We start from the raw sequence: 21,524 nt of genomic DNA, 5'->3' as shown, positions 1-21,524 counted from the left end.
AAGAGGTGGGGGCATACCTGATCGAGTAGGTGCAGAGTTGTGTAGAAAGATATATGGACGACTTACCCAGGACGTGTGCGGACTTGTGCATGGAATTTCTGTCTTTCTGATGGTAGTTTTTCCCAGAAAATGAACCAAAGTGATATGTCTAAATACAGTTCTAAACATACTTCAGCTCATGAACTTACACTCAAACATCCTTTTATTTTGTCAAACTATTATTTCGGGGAAAATTTGTGGCCGAATTAGATGCACTAATCTACACTAAAGGCATGGGCTGAGCCAGGACGGGTGGTGCACTTTCATACCCACTTCCGACTCCAACTTAAGTCTCTTAAAAAAATAGCTTTATTTGCAAAAAGGTCTTCTTTCCAACAAACAAAGTGAACAAAAAAAACTTTAACTACATACAAAGCTTATAAAACAAAAAGTAAGCCTCAAGTGTTGCGTAAGAAGTGGTCAAAAATGGTTTTCACCGCCAGTCTCTCAACCCGACATTTGTCCCAATCAATTTCACATGTGCACCCCTACATGCTCTCATCACAGGTGCTGTAAATGACAGAATGTAAATCAATCAACAATTATTTATATAGCCCTAAATCACTAGTGTCTCAAAGGGCTTCACAAACCACAACACAAACCACAACGACATCCTCGGTAGAGCCCACATAAGGGTAAGGAAAACTCACACCCAGTGGGTTGTCGGTGACAATGATGACTATGAGAAACCTTGGAGACGACCGCATATGTGGGGTGTACCGCTCGCCTGTGCATCGGTTGGGGACATCTCTGCGCTGCTGACCCGTCTCCGCTTGGACTGGACTCTCACTATTATGTTAGATCCACTATGACTGGACTTTCACAACATTATGTTGGACCCACTCGACGTCCATAGCATCCGGTCTCCTCTAGAGGGGTGAGGCTCACTCACATCTGCAGTCCTCTCCAAGGTTTCTCATAGTCATTCACATTGACATCCCACTGGGTTGTGAGTTTTTCCTTCCCCTTATGTGGGCTCTGAACCGAGGATGTCGTTGTGGCTTGGGCAGCCCTTTGAGACACTTGTGATTTAGGGCTATATAAATAAACATTGATTGATTGATTGATTGATTGATTGATTGATTGATTGATTGATTGATTGATTGATTGATTGATTGATTGATTGATTGATTGATTGATTGATGAAAGCTTTAAAAACATTTCAATAATTTATTTGCAATATTAGTAGCAGCGTTATGAAAACAGGTTCTGCCTCAAACATAGGTCAATCATGTCCAGAGTCAAGAAGGTCAGAAATTCTGTTATCTAACCTAATGTCATCATTGGCACTCCAGCCTTCCCGATAAACCTTCACTTCCAATATTTTTCTCCTTTCTGGGTTTCGGTGAAAATGATGTAAATGCTTCCCGCAGCCCCGTGTTGCACAACAGGGCATGTTTACGCGGCAAAAAAAAAAACTCTTGAGAGATGAGTTGTCCAATGAGGAAGTGCAGTGAACGCCAGCGCGTGGAGCTCCAGCTCAAAGTTGGCCCCCAACATGGCGCTTTGAAGTCACACGAGGGCATTTAGGAGATGTTCTGAAACCGAGTTGTCCATGCGGTCTATACACGGCTCTGAGAAGGTGCTTGTCGCTGCCAATTATCTACAACAAAGGACATCTATACAGGAAGTGTAAAACTCACTAAGTGGATGAAAGCTCATTCAAATAAAGGTGAGACAAATGTTTTTTTCTTAAATAAAATGGGATTTTAAAGTATTTGAAAACTACATTTTACCTGAATTATTGTAATATTCTGTATAGCCTCCAATGACAAACATGCATCCACATTGAGTAGAACACAATAATTTAAATCACATGTCCATAAAGTGACTATTATTAGTACTAGTATTTAGCTATTTCTACTAAAATACCTATTTAACTTTTACTACTACTGTTTACATTTTCCATTTACCACTGTTACTACTACAAATACTATTTAACTACTAGTACAATTGAACTATTACTACTACTGTTACTACAACTACAGTAGTACTATGCGACTACCTTTACTACTACTACTATTTTACTACTGGTACTATTTAACTGCAAGTACTTTTTAAGTACTACTATTACCAATGCTACTGTTACTACAACTACAATTGTTCTTATGACTACCATTACTAGACCTTGCGATGAGGTGGCGTCTTGTCCAGGGTGAACCCCGCCTTCCGCCCGAATGCGGCTGAGATAGGCTCCAACACTCCCCACAACCCCAAAAGGGACAAGCGGTAGGAAATGGATGGATGGACTACCATTACTATTATTAATTATAATTACCAACAGCTATTTCTAGTACTCCTCCTATTTAACTAGTGACACTACTGTTACTGTTACTACTACTACTATTTAACTACTAGTACTATTCAACTATGTTGAATTACCACTATTACTGTTACTACTAATAATAATTAACTACAGCTATTGCTACTACTACTATTATTACCACTACTACTGTTATTACTACTACTATCTAACTACAAGTACTATCTAATACAACTACTACTGCTTCTACTATTTAACTACTAGTACTATCTAATTGCCATCATTACTACTATTACTACTTCTAATTGTGTTAGTACTACTCTACTACTATTTAACTACAAATTATATTTAACTATTGCTACTATTCCTACTACTACTACTACTACTACTGTTAGTACTACTATACTACTATTTAACTACTAATCATATTCAACTATTCCTACTATTACTACTACTATTATTTAACTATTACTATTACTACAATTGCTATCATTTAGCTAGTACCATTACTACTTCTACCATTTAGCTACTAATACTACAATTTAACTAATATTATTACCACTACTACATTCAACTACGATTAATATTTAACTACTACTGTTACTACTACTACTACTTCTTCTATTTACTGACTGGGACTATTTAACTGGCACTTTTACTACTACTACTGTTACTACTACTAATACTAGTTAACTGCTATTATTACTACTACTACTATTACTACTATTACTACTACTACTATTTACCGACTGGGACTATTTAACTGCCACTATTACTACTACTACTGTTACTACTACTAATACTATTTAACTGCTATTATTACTACTACTACAGGGACGGCGTGGCGCAGTGATAGAGTGGCCGTGCGCAACCCGAGCATCCCTGGTTCAATCCCCACCTAGTACCAACCTTGTCACGTCCGTTGTGTCCTGAGCAAGTCACTTCACCCTTGCTCCTGATGGGTGCTGGTTAGCGCCTTGCATGGCAGCTCCTTCCATCACTGTGTGAATGTGTGTGTGAATGGGTAAATGTGGAAGTAGTGTCAAAGCGCTTTGAGTACCTTGAAGGTAGAAAAGCGCTATACAAATACAATCCATTTATTTACTAATACTAGTAGTACTACTACTATTTAGCAACTGGTACTATTTAGTTGCCACTATTACTACTACTACGACAACTATTACTATTTGACTGCTACTATTACTACTACTTCTGTTACTTCTACTATTACTGTTACTACTACTATTCCTGTTACAACTACTACCATTTAACTACTAATACTTTTGCCGAAAACAATTACTATTGCTACTTATTACTACTGTGACTACCATTACTACTGTGACTACTATTACTACAACTACTACTGTTTAGCTACTTGTACTATTAAACCACTACTACCTTTACTACTACTGTTGAACTACTACTACTATTAAACTACAGCTATTACTACTAAATATTAGTATGATTGATCTACTATTACTAAAGATACGCTAAAAGTACAGTACTGCTATTACTACTACTACTGTTATCCTACAATTACTATAACCACTACTATTATATTGTATTACTACTTGCACTATCAACATTCATAGGTCACCTTGGTGGATAAAGTTGTTCAGAAATATAAAATGTGAATCTTTAATAATGCTCAACATTGCAATAAAGACAGTGATCATCTTTTATCTCTCACTTACTGTCAATTCAAGCCACGCCCCTTCTGTGTCAACATGCTTCAATGTAAGACCAAAGGTCAGAGTTCACTGCAGGTGATTGACAGCGTTGAAAAAAAAAAAGCTTTTTGGTACGTGTATGTCTGCGTGAAATAGGAAGCGATGAGATCATTTGATTCCCTGCCTTCAACTTTACATGAGGACACGAAGACCTGTGGACATTAGCTGTCGAGGCTTCTGTGTGCTCCTGTGTTACCTCCTCTTCTGGGAAATTCCCAGCTCTCTCACACACACACACACAAACACACACACACACACACACACACATACTGGTTATCATTCGGAATGGGGACCAAATTTTTGATCATCACTTGTGGAGATCACCCTTTCTACAAGTTGTGGAGGCATAATAAAGATTAAGTAAAATGTACACTGCCCAGTTAGTTCATACATGTCTTTAAATCTGTGGATTGATGAAGTAATGTGCTGATCAGTCTTACTGGGGACCCTGGGGAAAAAGAGTTAATATGGTTCATTGGGACCAAATTTAAATAATTTTGCATAATTCACACACATTTGTACTTGACTACTGAGGAACATTTAAAAACAAAAGTGCCAATTAAACATGACATGATAATCAGAATTATTTAAAAAGGTGTCCCTTTAGGGGACCTGTTTTTTTTGTCCCCATACCGTCAGAGCTCCCCTAAAGGTGACTGTGTAAACAGAGCGATATCCCCATTAAGTAAGCATTGGCAGAACACACACAAACATATACACACACACATCATGATGTAAAGCAGAGGTCTCAGACACGCGTTATTTTGCGGCCCCCACCTTAATATGAAAGTTTATTGTTAGTGCGGCTCGCAAGTTTTATATGAATGGCGCTTGACAGCGTTGTGTTATTTGGGTCCAAAATGGCTCTTTCAACGTTCTGGGTTGCATACCCCTGCATTAGTGGAAAAGCGGCAAATGAGTGAAAGCGACGTGCCTGGCTGCAGTCACACTGCGACACCTGTCCGTCAGTAATAACAGTCCCTGATAACCTGGACCAATTTAAAAAAAAAATATTTATTTATTTATTGTTTAATTTGCATTGACTCACACGATGAACACTACATGTATTTCTATACAACACTCCGGGAGCCATCACTTTTTTTCGGTCGCTATCCTTGTACTTTCCCGGCTATTATCCGCTGACCGCCGTGTTGCTGTAGAGAGGAAAAGCAGAACGACACGCATTGCGGAAATAACATTTTTCTCTGTGCGTCGGCTAAATACAAATATATTCCACAACCCCAAACATGTCTTTTTCAAAACCTGCAGTGAAGAGAAAGGTTAGTGATGAGCAAAGACAATTCCAGGAAAAGTGGGAGATGCAATATTTCTTTGTTGAGCACAGGGGCACCCCGACGTGTCTTATTTGCACAGAGAAAGTTGCGGTACAATTTGAAACGTCATTTTACAACTAGACATGCTGAGGAGTATGCAACATTTTTTTTTAAGAAATCTTTTCTAGCGGCGCAGCCTCACCCAGACTCTGCGTCCAGTGGCCCCCAGGGAAATTGAGTGTGAGACCCCTGATGTAAAGTAACAACAATAGACCCAAAACCAAGACAAAAAGAAGGTTTGGATGGATGACAAAAGTAATTAATGTTTGCTTCAAATATACGGTAAACAAACTTTTTAGTTAGCTGGTAAGGTAGTGAACTAACTCCAGTTAGAACTAACTAGTAGTCAGTGACCAAGACAAGGAAATGATGAAGTCCTCACAAATGTCAAATATATATAATGCATACGTCTGATATGAACCCTTTTTCAAGTGAGCATTGTTATATTGCATGAATACATGAATAATAGAACATTAATCAATACATGAATACATGTTGACGTGAAAATTGAGTCCAGTCCAAGTTGGTGAAAATCCACTCCTGATCTTCACTTTCACCTTCAGCCGCCATTTCACGATGCACACACACACACACACACACACACACACACACACACACACACACACACACACACACACATGCGCGCGCACACGCACGCACACGCACACGCGCACACACGCAGGCAGAACACAAGCTGCTCTGTCTTTGTCTGACGTGCACGCGCGCACGCACACACTCACACGCACTCACACAATAATGTTATGCTGACACTTGCTTATTCATCATTAGGGTCAACAGGCAAATGTCGTGCACGTGCGCGTGGTACAAGTCGAAATGGACATTTCTTGTGGGGGAAAAAAACTAAAGGCGCTCGTTTTTGAATTGCATTCTTTATGCGTGACAATCTATCGCGCTTTCAAGCCTACATCTTGTTGCAGCGCGTCATACAACAGATGGCCGTGCGTGTGCGCGCCAGCGCGCGGAAGAGAAAAACGTTGCACTGTCGCCCACGCGCACACGCTCAGAATGAACCGTGGGACGTGTGTCGCCATCCAGTGGCTGTATGATGCATTCCACCCCAATAATAATAATCATTTTGAAATACCTTTTTTCATTTATCTATCCGTCATTAAAGGCCTACTGAAATGAGATTTTCTTAATTAAACGGGGATAGCAGGTCCATTCTATGTGTCATACTTGATCATTTCGCGATAATGCCATATTTTTGCTGAAAGGATTTAGTACAGAACATTGACGATAAAGTTCGTAACTTTTGGTGCTGATAAAAAAGCCTTGCCTTTACCGGAAGTCGCAGACGATGACGTCACAAGGGTGAGGGCTCCTCACGTCCTCACATTGTTTATGATGGGAGCCTCCAGCAGCAAGAGCTATTCTGACCGAGAAAACGACAATTTCCCCATTAATTTGAGCGAGGATGAAAGATTTGTGGATGATGATATTGGTAGCGAAGGACTAGGAAAAAAAAAGAGGGGGATTGCATTGGGACGGATTCCGATGTTTTTAGACACATTTACTAGGATAATTCTGGGAAATCCCTTAATTATCTTTCTATTGTGTTGCTGGTGTTTTACTGAGTTTAATAGTACCTGATAGTCGGGGGGTGTGTCCACGGGTGTCTTGAGGCCAGTGTCTGAGGGAAGTCACAGCAGATACAAGGACGGCGCAAACCCCACAGATCTCCGGTAAGAGACAACTTTTTAACACAATTTTCTCACCGAAACCTGCCGGTTGACAAGTGTTAGGGAACCATGTTCGCTTGACCGCTCTGATCCATAGTAAAGCTTCACCTCCGGGAATTTTAAACAAGGAATCACCGTGTGTTTGTGTGGCTAAAAGTTAAAGCTTCCCAACTCCATCTTTCTACTTTGACTTCTCCATTATTAATTGAACAAATTGCAAAAGATTCAGCAACACAGATGTCCAGAATACTGTGTAATTCTGCAATGAAAAGAGACGACTTTTAGCCGCAAATGGTGCTGTGTTAATATTTCCTGACAGTCCGTGACGTTTTCAACAAGAAACTCAACGGGAAATTTAAGATTGCAATTTAGTAAACTAAAAAGGCCGTATTGGCATGTGTTGCAATGTTAATATTTCATCATTGATATATAAACTATCAGACTGCGTGGTCGGTAGTAGTGGGTTTCAGTAGGCCTTTAAGTGTTTGACAAATCAATCAATGAAAATGTATTTATGTAGCCCTTAATCACAAATGTCTCAAAGGGCTGCACAAGCCACAACGACTTCCTCAGCTCAGATCCCACATCAGGGCTAGAGAAAACTCAACTCAATGGGATACAATGGAAAACCTTGGAGGGGACCGGTGCAATGAATGTCGAGTGGATCTAGTTAACAGTGTGAGAGTCCAGTCCATAGTGGGGCCAGCAGGGGATCATCTTGAGTGGAGACAAGTCAGCAGCGCAGAAACATCCCCAACTGATGTACAGCTGAGTGGTCCGCCCCGGGTTGAACAGCTAGCGCCTGACAACCTCTCCATGCAGGAGAGCAGAAAAGATACGGCAGATCAACTAGTCTAAAAGGGGGGGTCTACAAATTAGTTTTAAGATGGGACTTAAATGATTCGACTGAGGTAGCATCTCTAACTGTTACTGGTACACTGCAAAAACTGAATATCTCAAATAAGAATGATATTTGCTTATTTTCTGTTTGATAAGATAATTCTTCTCACTAAGCAGATTTTACGTTAGTCTTTTACTTGGGTTTTGGTCCTAAATGATCTCAGTAATATATTACAGCTTGTTGCTGAGATATTATGACCTATATTGAGTGAAACATGCTTGGAACTAGAATATCAACTGTTGCAAAGCTCTGTCATCAACACTCACAAGTATAAAACTACTTTTTTAAAGTAATAATTTTTTATTTCAAGCATGAAAAAAAAGAGGATTTTGACCAAATTGTGTCTCACAAGTAAAACAGATGACAGCCAAATGGACTTTGCTGTTTTATTTTCAATGAAACAATGGAAAATACGTACTCGTACAGTTGGCACAGTACAGTAAACTGACAGTTAATATTTAAACATTTAACATGTCAAACCATTTTGAACAGAGATAGTTCATGCACATTCAGATAAATTCTTCAAAATTACAATTTAAAAAAAATTGGCTGGGGGCAGGGCTGTATATATGTGCACTGATTGACTGAAAGAGCACGCACTTGGCACGATGATGTCATGTTGTCGATGGAAAAATGCATTTTTAAATGATAAATGGGTTGTACTTGTATAGCGCTTTTCTACCTTCAAGGTACTCAAAGCGCTTTGACACTACTTCCACATTTACACACTGATGGAGGGAGCTGCCATGCAAGGCGTTAACCAGCACCCATCAGGAGCAAGGGCGAAGTGTCTTCCTCAGGACACAACGGACGTGACGAAGTTGGTACTAGGTGGGATTTGAACCAGGGACCCTCGGGTTGCGCATGGCCACTCTCCCACTGCGCCACGCCGTCCATATGATTTAGACCATATGATTTAGACCATATGATTTGCCTGAGCGACGAGGAAACCCCGAGAGTAATAAGCGGTTGCCTTGTTGCCTTTCCAATAAGAACAATAAATTAGTTTTTAGAATAAGTTTGCTGGTTTCAAGAATTGAAATGCCGAATGCATATCATTATGTCAAGATAATGGCACTAGCATTTACATAATTTAAGAATATTTTTCAACATATTGAGCAAAAAGGTCTCTTTTTTTCTACCAATAAAAGTGCACTTGTAATTAGTGAGAATATACTTATTTTTAGGTATTTTTGGGTCCATTGAGGTATGCTAATTTTACTTGTTTTGGAAAGTCTTGACAAGCCAAATTTGCTTAGTTCAAATAAAATACCCCTAATTTTTGTATTTTTTTTTCTTGTTTTTGAAAACTTTTTGCAGTGTAGGGCATTCCAGAGTAGTGGAGCCTGAATAGAAAACGCTCTATAGCCCGCAGACTGTTTTTGGCCGCTTGGGATCACTAATAAGCCGGAGTTCTTAGAACACAGATTTCTGGTCAATATGGTACAATGCAATCAGACCAAAATACAAAATTATTGTCATTATAGGCATGTACATGGAGATTATAAGCAGCTCCTTCACTGGTACAGACATGCAATAAAAAAAGGGAATAAATAAATAAATATGTATTAACAGGTGCATTGTTCTGACGATGTGCGAAAAAGTTATATGGCAGTGTGGGTTATTGCACGTTCAGTATTATGTATAAATATTGCACACAACACACACACATTACATAACATTGCACATTCAATACACTTCATGCATTTTTATTTCTATCTTTACGAAATGAAAAATGAAGTTCTAACTAGAACAAAGGAACGTTGTGAAAGACCATCAACCGATTATGTGAAAATCCTCCTGAGAACTGAGGGAAACATTTTAAACACATTTTTTTTGTGTGATTTACTGCCTATTTGGAATTAAAACAGCAACTCATATTAAATATGAAAATATGTTTACATGAAGTTTTTACAGCATGTTCACATTAGTTACAGTATGCTAGATAACATGTGTGTTTTGGTTTGGTACCTTGGTTCTTGGCTGTAATTTATACAATTTCTGGGATGTGCCCCATCTTTTCCTATTTACATTTGATATGTTTTCAGCACAGTGGGGAAGGGGTTATTGCATGTGCCTCACAACACCAAGGTCCTGAGTTTGATCCCGTTTGATTCTGTGTGGAGTTCACACGTTGTCCCCATGACTGTGTAGGTTCCCACCTCCAAAGATATGCACCTGGGGATAAGTTGATTGTGAAGTGAAGTGAATTATATTTATATAGCGCTTTTTCTCTAGTAACTCAAAGCGCTTTTACATAGCGAAACGCAATGTCTAAGTTAGATTTAAACCAGTGTAGGTGGCACTGGGAGCAAGTGGGTAAAGTGTCTTGCCCAAGGACACAACGGCAGTGACTAGGTTGGCAGAAGTGGGGATCAAACCTGGAACCCTCAAGTTGCTGGCACGGCCACTCTACCAACCGAGCTATACCGTGTTGGCAACACTAAATTGGCCCTAGTGTGTGAACGTGAGTGTGAATGTTGTCTGTCTATCTGTGTTGGCCCTGCGATGAGGTGGCGACTTGTCCAGGGTGTACGCCGCCTTCCGCCCGAATGCAGCTGGGATAGGCAGCTGCAAAATGGATGGATGGATATTTTCATTAGGGTCATTATCCAGATGCAGTTACAAGTCCAGAAAGTGTCATGTGATTTTTGTTTATCCAGGAATTTACTTTGGAAACATTAAAAAAATAAGGAATCAAACGCTTGTAAGCACTGAGGTCTACAACAGTGTCCATTGTCTGGGTCCTCTAAACATGGACCCGGACTTTGTCTTTCTTCCACCATATGGTGCAGATATTCTCCGTATCTTTCCTATGTTCAGTTAAAGACACTATACCTGTCTTGTTGTGTAACAGTGGTGTGCCGTCATGGCCAGCAAGGTCTTTTCATGCTGGCCTAACATAACCAGAAATCCATCCATCCATCCATCTTCTTCCGCATATCCGAGGTCGGGGCAGCAGCCTAAGCAGGGAAGCCCAGACTTCCCTCTCCCCAGCCACTTCATCCAGCTCCTCCCGGGGGATCCCGAGGCGTTCCCAGGCCAGCCAGGAGACATAGTCTTCCCAACCGATGTTGGGTCTTCCCCGTGGTCTCGGACGTGCCCGAAACCCCTCCCTCAAGAGGCGTTCGTGTGTCATCCTGACATAACCAGAAATCATGATCATAATTAAAGATACAATTATTTTTTATTTACCTTCCTTAAATATCTAAAATTATTCAGTTGCGTCCATAAATGCTTTTCCTGAGCCCATTGGAGCCTTATTTTTTTGTTGTTTCAGTGTGAATGACGGTTTCTGTTTAGCTTTTCTGTATTTAAAATGTTCCTTTAGGCGGTTTTTCTTACTGTTTTTTCACAGACAGTTCCTTAATTTGTTTTGCTGTGAATTTTCTGTTTTGAAAACATATTGCTTTAAGTTAAGTTGTCATGATGCTTTGATGTTTTCCTAGGTCTGCTTACTAGTGCTTGCCTTTTACAACCTTCCTGTGTTGTTTGTACTTATTCCAGATTTTAGACACAGCTGACTGTGAGCAATCAACATCTTTTGCAACATTGTGTGATGATTTACATTCTTGAAGAAGTTGGATAATCCCTCCTTTTGTTTCAAATTACGTCTCTCGTTTTGGAGCCAAAGACATGCACCTGGGAATAGGTTGATTGGCAACACTAAATTGGTCTTAGTGTGTGAATGTGAATGTTAAATAATAAATGATAAATGGGTTGTACTTGTATAGCGCTTTTCTACCTTCAAGGTACTCAAAGCGCTTTGACACTACTTCCACATTTACCCATTCACACACACACTGATGGAGGGAGCTGCCATGCAAGGCGCCAACCAGCACCCATCAGGAGCAAGGGTGAAGTGTCTTGCTCAGGACACAACGGACGTGACGAGGTTGGTTCTAGGTGGGATTTGAACCAGTGACCCTCGGGTTGCGAACGGCCACTCTCCCACTGCGCCACACCGTCTGTCTGTCTATCTGTGCTGGCCTTACGATGAGGTGGCGACTTGTCCAGGGTGTACGCCGCCTTCCGTCCGATTGTAGCTGAGATAGGAGCCAGCGCCTCCCGCGACCCCAAAAGGGAATAAGCGGTAGGAAATGGATGGATGGATGTTTTGGAGCCATGATTCATGTCAATCCACATGGCGCAGCAGCACTCCGTGGTATGAACACTCCTTCTTAACTGCAGACTAAGGGACAGATGCAAGTGTAAGCTTTGGAAATGAAAATTGACAGGGTGGTTCCATAATATTTTCCCTCTGCTTGATCTAAAATAAAACTAATACTTTTAAAGTCTGGAGGTCCTGCATTTCACACTTCTGTACCTCCCGCGTGTGAAGTGTGTGAACAGTCCGTGTTGGGTGTAGGAGGGGAGTTGGGAGGAGGAAGGCAGCTCCCCACTGGTGTCTGCAGAGAGTGTCCTGGTGATTTTCTCAGAAGTCTTTAGCACTCTGGGCAGGCATTTGCAGTATCTTACGGTCGTGCTGCCATACCACACGGTGATGTAAACATTAAAGATGCTCTCAATAGTGCGGATCTAGAAGTTGCTGAGAGTTTTCAGTGCATGTCAAACGTCTTCAGCCTACATTGCCCACCCCCTCATTACAATTTTTTTTATTTACATGAAAAAATGTTTATCATTTTTACATTAATTCATGTTTTGTACTATAAAAAATGTATGGTTTCATTTTTGTAAATAAATGAAACACATCTTCCTTATCTTCCCAGTAAAATTGATTAGCAGCTCGCCACCAAGGCTACACGCCAACCAAAGAAAATATGATTATTTGGGGAAATCGGCCATTATAATCCTGTCAGTAATGCAAATTCAGGACAACCATTAAACGAGACAATCCCACTTTTTCAAACAGTTTTTTGGAAACAAGCCATATTATTATTATTATTATTATTATTACTGAAATATAGTTAGGGTTAGTACATGATATATTTGTACACCAACCCCTCTATACACACACACACACACACACATTCTTCTATGTGTTACCTTCTTGAGACCTCAAAAAATGCCTACCTCTTTAGGACCACCCTCTCTAGATTTGTATAAAGATGTATATTTACACCATTAATAATATTTAAATACTATGCAAATATACAAAATCTTGTTTTGAAAAATGAGTTGGAATCTCACAAGAAAAAGGTCACAATTTCACAAGAAAACTTCAAATTTTGGCAGTATTATTATAAAAGTCATAATTTTACTCAACGCAAGTCGAAATTTTAGAAGAAAAACTGAACATCTGTGCAATATTATGATAAAAGTTGGAATTTTACTCAATAACAGTCGCAATTTTACAAGAAAAGCTTAAAAATTGAGGCAATTTTTTGAAAAGAGTCGTAATTTTACTCGGCAAAATTATGACAAAAGTCACAATATTACTCCAAAAATGTAACTATTGTACAAGAACAACAAAACAATTGGCAATATTGTAATAAAAGTCAGAATTTTATTTGAAAAATGTCGCCATTTTGCATTAAAAAAATAATAATTTTAGGAGGAAATATTGCAATATAACAGAAACAGAACAAATATGAGAAATTGCTCCCAATTTTATATGAAAAAAGTCAGCACATTTTGACACAAAGGCTGCTTTTTTTTATTTATTCATTTTTTTAATTTTTTGTTTGTAATTGGTTTTTATTCTTCATTATTTATTTCAAGTTATTACAATATGTCTTAATAAACATATTTTATTTTTTTCAATTAATTTTAGCCAAAGGGGGCACATTTCAATTTCTTACACACACTTGCTATTACATATCATATCCAATCCACTTTATTTATATAGCACATTTAAACAACAATAATGCTTCCAAAGTGCTGCACAGCCGTGTTAAAAACAATTGTAAAAAAAAATAAATAAATAAATAAATAAAACAAAATAAAAAAAAGTATATATATATTATGCTCCACTAATGACTGAATAAAAACAAAAAATAAATAAATATAAAACCAATAAAAACAATATAAAAACAAATATGATTAAAAACTATTTTACAGGGCAAAATCATTTAAAACAGTAAAATAGAAATCAAAGTGTATAAAAAACACAGAGGACAACAGAGGACCACACAACTCACATAGTGTTAAAAGCCAAAGAATAAAAGTGGGTCTTAAGACGAGACTTAAAACACTCCACTGTGGAAGCAGTTTGAACATGGAGCGGCAGAGTGTTCCAGAGCTTAAGGCCGACCACAGAGAAGGCCCTGTCTCCCCTGGTCTTAAGTCTGGTCAGGGACGGCGTGGCGCAGTGGGAGAGTGGCCGTGCGCAACCCGAGGGTCACTGGTTCAAATCCCACCTAGAACCAACCTCGTCACGTCCGTTGTGTCCTGAGCAAGACACTTCACCCTTGCTCCTGATGGGTGCTGGTTGGCGCCTTGCATGGCAGCTCCCTCCATCAGTGTGTGAATGTGTGTGTGTGAATGGGTAAATGTGGAAGTAGTGTCAAAGCGCTTTGAGTACCTTGAAGGTAGAAAAGCGCTATACAAGTACAACCCATTTATTATTTATTTATCAGAACTTAGGTTCTAAAATGTACCGACACCCAAAAAGCCCATCCCATCCATCCATCCATTTTCTGCCGCTTGTCAATTTTGAGGTCCCATCTTGCTTTAATGCTTTCAGACCGGTTGCCCTGACATCTCACTTCATGAAAGTCCTCAAGAGATTTATGATAGCTCAGCTGAGACCTCTGGTGGCTACAGTTTGCGTATCAGCCTCATGTTGGGGTGGATGACGCTGTCACCTACCTGCTGTATCGTGCTAAGTCTTGAAGAAGTGAGAAGTATTCAAATAGAGTGGCCTGCCTGTAGTCTAAACCTTTTTCCCATTAAAAATGTGTGGCGCATTATGAAGCATAAAATATGACAACGGAGACCCCGGACTGATGAACAACTTAAGCTGTACATCAAGCAAGAATGGGAAAGAATTCCACCTGAAAAGCTTCGAAAATTGGTCTCCTCAGTTTCCAAACATTTACTGAGTGCTGTTCAAAGGAAATGCCATGTAACACAGTGGTAAAAATGCCCCCGTGCCAACTTTTTTGCAATGTGTTGCTGCCATTAAATTCTAAATTAATCATTATTTGCAAAAAAGGAAGTTTCTCAGTTCAAACATTAAATATCTTGTCTTTGCAGTCTATTCAATTAAATATAAGTTGAAAAGGATTTGCAAATCATTGTATTCTGTTTTCATTTAGGATTTACACAACGTGCCAGCTTCACTGGTTTTGTACATAATTCTCAAGTCAAATACTTTTTTGAGTTTGTAAACTGTTTTGCAGTATGTTGTCACTATGTGTATCAATTCAGTTTTGCAATGAGGTTTATTCATATAATAATCACTCTCTGAGTATGTTGACAAAGATATTTGATAGTAACCTTACACGCGAGTAGTGTACTTATTTGCCATAGTTGTTTTTTCTGCAAGCCGTGTCATCAAATGTGTTCTTATAGCCAATAATCATGCAATACCACACATTTTTTTTAAAAACCTAAGCTTCATTGAGCTGATGAAACAAAAATTTTTTTTAATTGTATTGATTTATTTTTTAATACACTGTAGCACTTTGAGGTTGTTTGTCCAATATAAAGTGCTTTTTACAAATAAAATCTGTTATTATCATTATTTCTATTATTATTATTATTTCTTGAATAATTCCAAATATTAAAACACATTATGCAATTACTGCGATGAGGTGGCAACTTGTCCAGGGTGTACGCCGCCTTCCGCCCAATTGTAGCTGAGATAGACACCAGCGCCCCCCGCAGACCCAAAAGGAATAAACGGTAAAAAAAGGATGGATGGATTATGCAATTATTTTTGGGCTGAAAGTCGTGCAGCGCTTCCTTGATTACTAGAACCTCACTTGTGTCTGATGTGGGAAACGTGCAGCGACAAAAGATCCATTGCATTCTACTTGCTGAAGGATGTCTTTGTCGAATGGCACTGACAACACACGACTGCAAAGGTGTGCGATGCCCTCTAAGCAATTTTTCTTTCATTAGCGTCATGGCCCTCTTGGCCCCTGTCTGCTCCAACGTTCCACAATGTCTTCATGCCTGCTCACCTTCTGTAACAAGCAATTCATCTTCTGTATATTTAGGTTAAAAAAGATAAAGTTTTACTGCTATTGTCCAAAAGAAGTGTAGGTTGGCTATTAAAAAGTCAGCCATGATTATTGTTTGCAAACACTCACGTTTGTTGACAGAGGTCGCTTTGTGCTCTGATAAAAACAATGCGTCCAGGAAAGAACTTCCGGTAATGCTTAAAATGACCAAAATACGGTAAATATTACATGTTGTCATAAATGTGTCTGTTTTTACATTGCATACATACAGCATGTACATAAAACGTTGATGGACGTTTTTGAATGTTTTTTTAGAGTCCTTTTAGAGGCTATATGAAATGCATCCAAAAAATATTTACGGGGCTAAAATGTTTCCACATTTTGTTATGTTACAGTCTTATTCCAAATTTAAATACATTCATTTTTTTCCTCAAAATTCTACACACATACTGATGCTATGATTTTTTATTTTTTTTGGAAATGTTGAAAACTAAGAAATCACACAAACCGTATTTTTCAGACAATAAGCCGCAGTTTTTTTCACAGTTTGGCCGGGGGTGCGACATATACTCCGCAGCGACTTATGTGTCAAATTATTAACACATTACCGTAAAGTAGCATATTTCGTAAAATCTGCTGTTCACAAGGCGAGTTTTTTCAGGGATGGATAGGGAAGTCCTTTAACTACTGTTTTGTTTTATCATATATTGCTGCCTTTGCACCTGTCAATGTTTACTTTTGGGTGCACATTAAATCAACAAAAAAATCCTGACTTTGGAGCAATGTTCACAGACTCTAATATTTGGCTCTCCAATAGATGCAATGGTTTTTCTGTATCCTGCGATGAGGTGGCGACTTGTCCAGGGTGTACACCGCCTTCCGCTCGATTGTAGCTGAGATAGGCGCCAGCGCCCCCCGCAACCCCAAAAGGGAATAAGCGGTAGAAAATGGATGAATGGATGGATTATTTATGTAATTCGCGGAAGAGACGTAGAAAATGTCAGCAATCGTCACATACACGGCAACCAATAAGAATTCGGCAGAAGTGCGTTGTGGGTCATGGAATGCTAACTGCTATATGCCAAATGCTACTGCCGTAGCTATTAAAATGATTCCTTTCATCTAAGCGGTAACTTGTAAAAACTGAGAAGGGCTGAACAAAAATGGCACCGAAAAGGAAATCATGTACTGCAGATTACAAGCTGGACATAGTGAAATATGCAGCAGAAAACGACAAGAGGAAGCGGCGCATACCTATGGAGTTGGCAGAGTTGTTTAGAAGTGACATCGAGGAAAAAGATTTCATCAGATTTATCGATTAGGAGTGACAGATTGTTTGGTAAACGTATAACATGTTCTATATGTTATAGTTATTTGAATGACTCTTACCATAATATGTTACCTTAACATACCAGGCATGTTCTCAGTTGGTTATTTATGCGTCATATAACGTACACTTCTGCGATGAGATAGCGACATGTCCAGGGTGTACCATGCCTTCTGCCCGATTGTAGCTGAGATAGGCACCAGCGCCCCCTGCGACGCCAAAGGGAATAAGCGGTAGGAAATGGATGGATGGATAACGTACACATATTCAGCCTATTGTTCACTATTCTTTATTTATTTTAAATTGCCTTTCAAATGTCTATTCTTGGTGTTGGATTTTATCAAATAAATTTCCCCCAAAAATGCGACTTATACTCCAGTGCGACATATACCGTATTTCCTTGAATTGCCGCTGGGGCGCTAATTATTTAAAACCTCTTCTCACTCCTACGCTTACCAAAGGCATGCGGTAAAAGTAAGCATGCGCCAATTATTTTAAAACCTCTTTTCACGCCGGCACTTACCAAAGGCATGCAGTAAAAATTTGAGTGTAAGGATACGTCATGAAAAGCACATTTAATTAAAACGTCATTATGGTCTTACCTTTACCTTTAATATAGTCCATGCCAGGTCCTTCTAAGCAAAAGCATCGATAACTTGTTTATAAAAGTCTTCCTTATTTTTCTTCAGTTTCAAAAGTCTCTCTGTCTCGATGGAGATCTTCCTTTATTACTTCCTCCAGCACACATCACGTCACTCATTTCACTTCTTCTGCAGCCGAGTAGTCGCAAGAAGGATCACTAGCGCCCTCTACCACCAGGAGGCTATCGTCTAGCGGGTTCCCAGGACCACCAAGGGAGTACATGGCTTGAGCAGTTTGACTTTGTTTATTTTTCAATAAAACCTCAGTCCAGGTCGCTCTTCCGCTCCTCCTCTCCGCTCGCTCGCCGTCTCCTCGCCGCCTGTCTGTCGGACAGTCGGTTCCACAGGTATATAAATAAATCATAGCTGCTTACTGTTCTTTTTAGCCAACCGGTATTCAATAGCTTGGACCTTAAATCCTACTGAATAGCTCTTAATCTTCTTCCCTTTATGCTATTTCAAATTACCGGTATTGAAATCGGCCTCCTCCATTTTGAAAATGATGACAGGGGAAGTGTCACTCGTGACGTCACGAGTTTGACCCGGCAGTAATTCAAGGCAGGCGCATACTATATGCCCGGCAGCAATTCAAGGAAATACGGTATCTGTTTTTTACCTTCTTTATTATGCATTTTCGGTTGGTGCGACGTATACTCCGGAGCGATTTATAATACGAAAAATACGGTACATAAGTATTCACAGCCATTGCCATGAAACTCAAAAGTGAGACCAGGGGCATTTTTATAAAAATTATCATCCTTACGACGTTCCTAAAGCTTAACTGGAATCCACTGGTGGTAAATTCAGTTGTTTGGACATGATTTGGAAAGGCATACACCTGTCTGTATATAAAGTCCCACATTTGGCAGTGCATGGCAGAGCACAAACCATTAATGAAGTCGAAGGAATTGTCTGTAGACCTCCGAAGCAGGATTGTCTTGAGGCACAAATCTGGGGAAGGGTACAGAAAAATACCTGCTGGCTTGACGGTCCCAGTGAGCAAAGTGGCCTCCATCACCCGTAAGTGGAAGAAGTTTAGAAACATCAAGAGTCTTCCTAAAGCTGGCCGGCAGTCCATACTGAGCGATCAGTGGAGAAGGGCCCTAAACAGGGATGTGACCAAGAACCTGAAGGTCATTCTGTTAGAGCTAAATTATTCCTTTGTGGAGAAAGGAGAACCTTCCAGAAAGCCAACCATCTCTGCAGCAATCCACCAATCAGGCCTGCATGGTAGAGTGGCCAGACAACAGCCATTCTTTAGTAAATGTTTGCCAAAATGCACCCGAAAGACTTTCAGACCATGAGAAACATAATTTTCTGGTCTGATGAGACAAAGATATGTTAGGCTTCATGTTTAGAGAAAACCAGGCACCGCTCATCACCAGCCCAATACCATCCAAACAGTGAAGCATGGTGGTGGCAGCATCATGATGTGGGGGTGTTTTTCACCGACAGGAACTGGCAGACTAGTCAGGGTGGAGAGAAAGATGAATGCACCAATGTCCAGAGACATTTTGGATAAAAACCTGCTGCAGAGGGCTTTTGAACTCAGACTGGGGCAATGGTTCATCTTTCAGATGAACAACGAACCTAAGCACACAGCCAAGATATCAAAGGAACGGCTTCAGGACAACTCCATGAGTGGCCCAGTCCGAGCCCAGACTTGAATCCGACTGAAAATCTCTGGAGAGATCTGAAAATGGCTGTGCACCGATGCGTCCTATCCAACCTGATGGAGCTTGAGAGGTGCTGTAAAGAGAAATGGGCAAAACTGCCCAAAGATAGGTGTGCCAAGCTTGTGGCATCATTCATATATAAAAAATACTTGATGTTGTAATTGCTGCCAAAAGTGCATTAACAGAGTATTGAGCAAAAGCTGTGAATACTTATGTATATATGATTTCTTAGATGTTGTTTTTTTAATACATTTGCAAAAAATAAAAATAAAAAAAATAAAAAAAACATTTTCACATTGTCATAATGGGGTATAGTGTATAGAGTTTTGAGGATAAAAATGAATGTATTCCATTTTGGAATAAATCTGTATCATAACAAAATGTGGGAAAATTAAGAGCTGTGAATACTTTCCGGATGCACTTTAGGTGAATCCCATTAGCTACAATGCTAATGTATTTTTTTTATATATATATATGTTTATAATGTACACACAAAGAATAGGACATCCGTGTTATTGTCCCACATTAGCATTGTGGATGAGAGGCACAATTCCCAAAAAGTTGTATTTTAAAGATTTAAAAGGAAGTGAAAAATTGTGTTGGAATTTATTCCTTGACGGAAAAGGGGTTATGGCTCTGCTTCTCTTTGTTCCTTTTCAGACATTTCCAACAGTTATAATGTAAAACCAGAAAAATGTGATGTAAGCTGTTGTGTCACACACACACTCCGTGCTTCCCTCTGCTGCGGGAGCTCGCAGAAGCTCCGCTGGGAACACCAGACACGCCCCCGCACTCTTTAGGCAGACCGCGCCCACTCTCCGCCGCAGCCGGCGGCAATCGACACCTGACACACCTGGCATTGATGAAGGATGGCAGTATAAGTACGGTTGACGCTGACTCATCGACGCCGGAACGTAAAATCTACTACCCGTAAGCTGCACGTCTCTGACAAACCTCCTGATCTCGCTTGTTGCCTGTTTCCTTGTTGCCTTTTGTTCCCCTGATCCCTGTTTCTCTCGCTCTTCCCACAGCGCTCGTGTCACCACTGCTGTTTCCCTCCTGGACCCGTTTTGCCTTCCCGGATCCTTGACCTAGCTTTGGACTTTCGGACCCTCTCTCCTGCCTTTGACCCCCGCTTGGACCTTGAACTTCCCCTGGCTTGATCCCACTCGGATTTGGACGCTGAAACATCCAACACGCACCTCAACAAACCTCACGATATTCACATATGGTAATTCCTCACATAGTCATTCCTTCAGACACATAGTAGCATACACACTCCACGTATTCATCAAGTATTCAATAAATCTATTGAACTTGACATCCCGTTGCTGTGCCGTCTCCTTCCCCAGTAGAAACATAAAAAAAAGCATTGTAATTGTATACATTTCCAAACACGTAACTATATTGTTGTTTTTCTTCTCAATCCTATTTTTGTTGTTCTTGTTGTTTTCTCCTCTTTTTTTTTTAGTTATCAAACATGTCTGAAATAAATAGCTACAATATATACTGTAAATTTGCATATTTCCTTGACACATCGCCAGTCAGAATTCAAACCCTTTGCAACCTTTTTCCAAGGCCACCACTAATGCTGCTAGGGGTGTGGGAAAAAATCGATTCGAATTTGAATCGCGATTCTCACGTCGTGCGATTCAGAATCGATTCTCTTTTTTTTTTTTTAAATCGATTTTTTAAATGTTTTTATTTTTTTTGATCAATCCAACAAAACAATACACAGCAATACCATAACAATACAGTGCAATTCCAAAACCAAACCGGACCCAGCAAGACTCAGAACTGCAATAAACAGAGCAATTTAGAGG

General features: G+C 39.8%; 1 long non-coding RNA gene across 2 annotated transcripts; it reads left to right on the top strand.

Moving 5' to 3' along the window:
• The first annotated feature begins 819 nt into the window (after nt 1-819).
• Nucleotides 820-21,217, top strand: LOC133568645 (uncharacterized). Of its 2 annotated transcripts, none has more exons than XR_009809642.1 (3): nt 820-1,711; nt 20,362-20,631; nt 20,733-21,217. It is a non-coding gene; the product is annotated as an uncharacterized LOC133568645 (long non-coding RNA). The 2 variants fall into 2 exon arrangements; XR_009809643.1 differs by lacking the exon at nt 820-1,711 and adding an exon at nt 16,325-17,617.
• Nucleotides 21,218-21,524: the final 307 nt, after the last annotated feature.

This window comes from Nerophis ophidion, linkage group LG14 (genome assembly GCF_033978795.1).
Source record: "Nerophis ophidion isolate RoL-2023_Sa linkage group LG14, RoL_Noph_v1.0, whole genome shotgun sequence".
NCBI lineage: Eukaryota > Metazoa > Chordata > Actinopteri > Syngnathiformes > Syngnathidae > Nerophis > Nerophis ophidion.
This window is presented reverse-complemented; position numbering and strand designations above follow the sequence as displayed.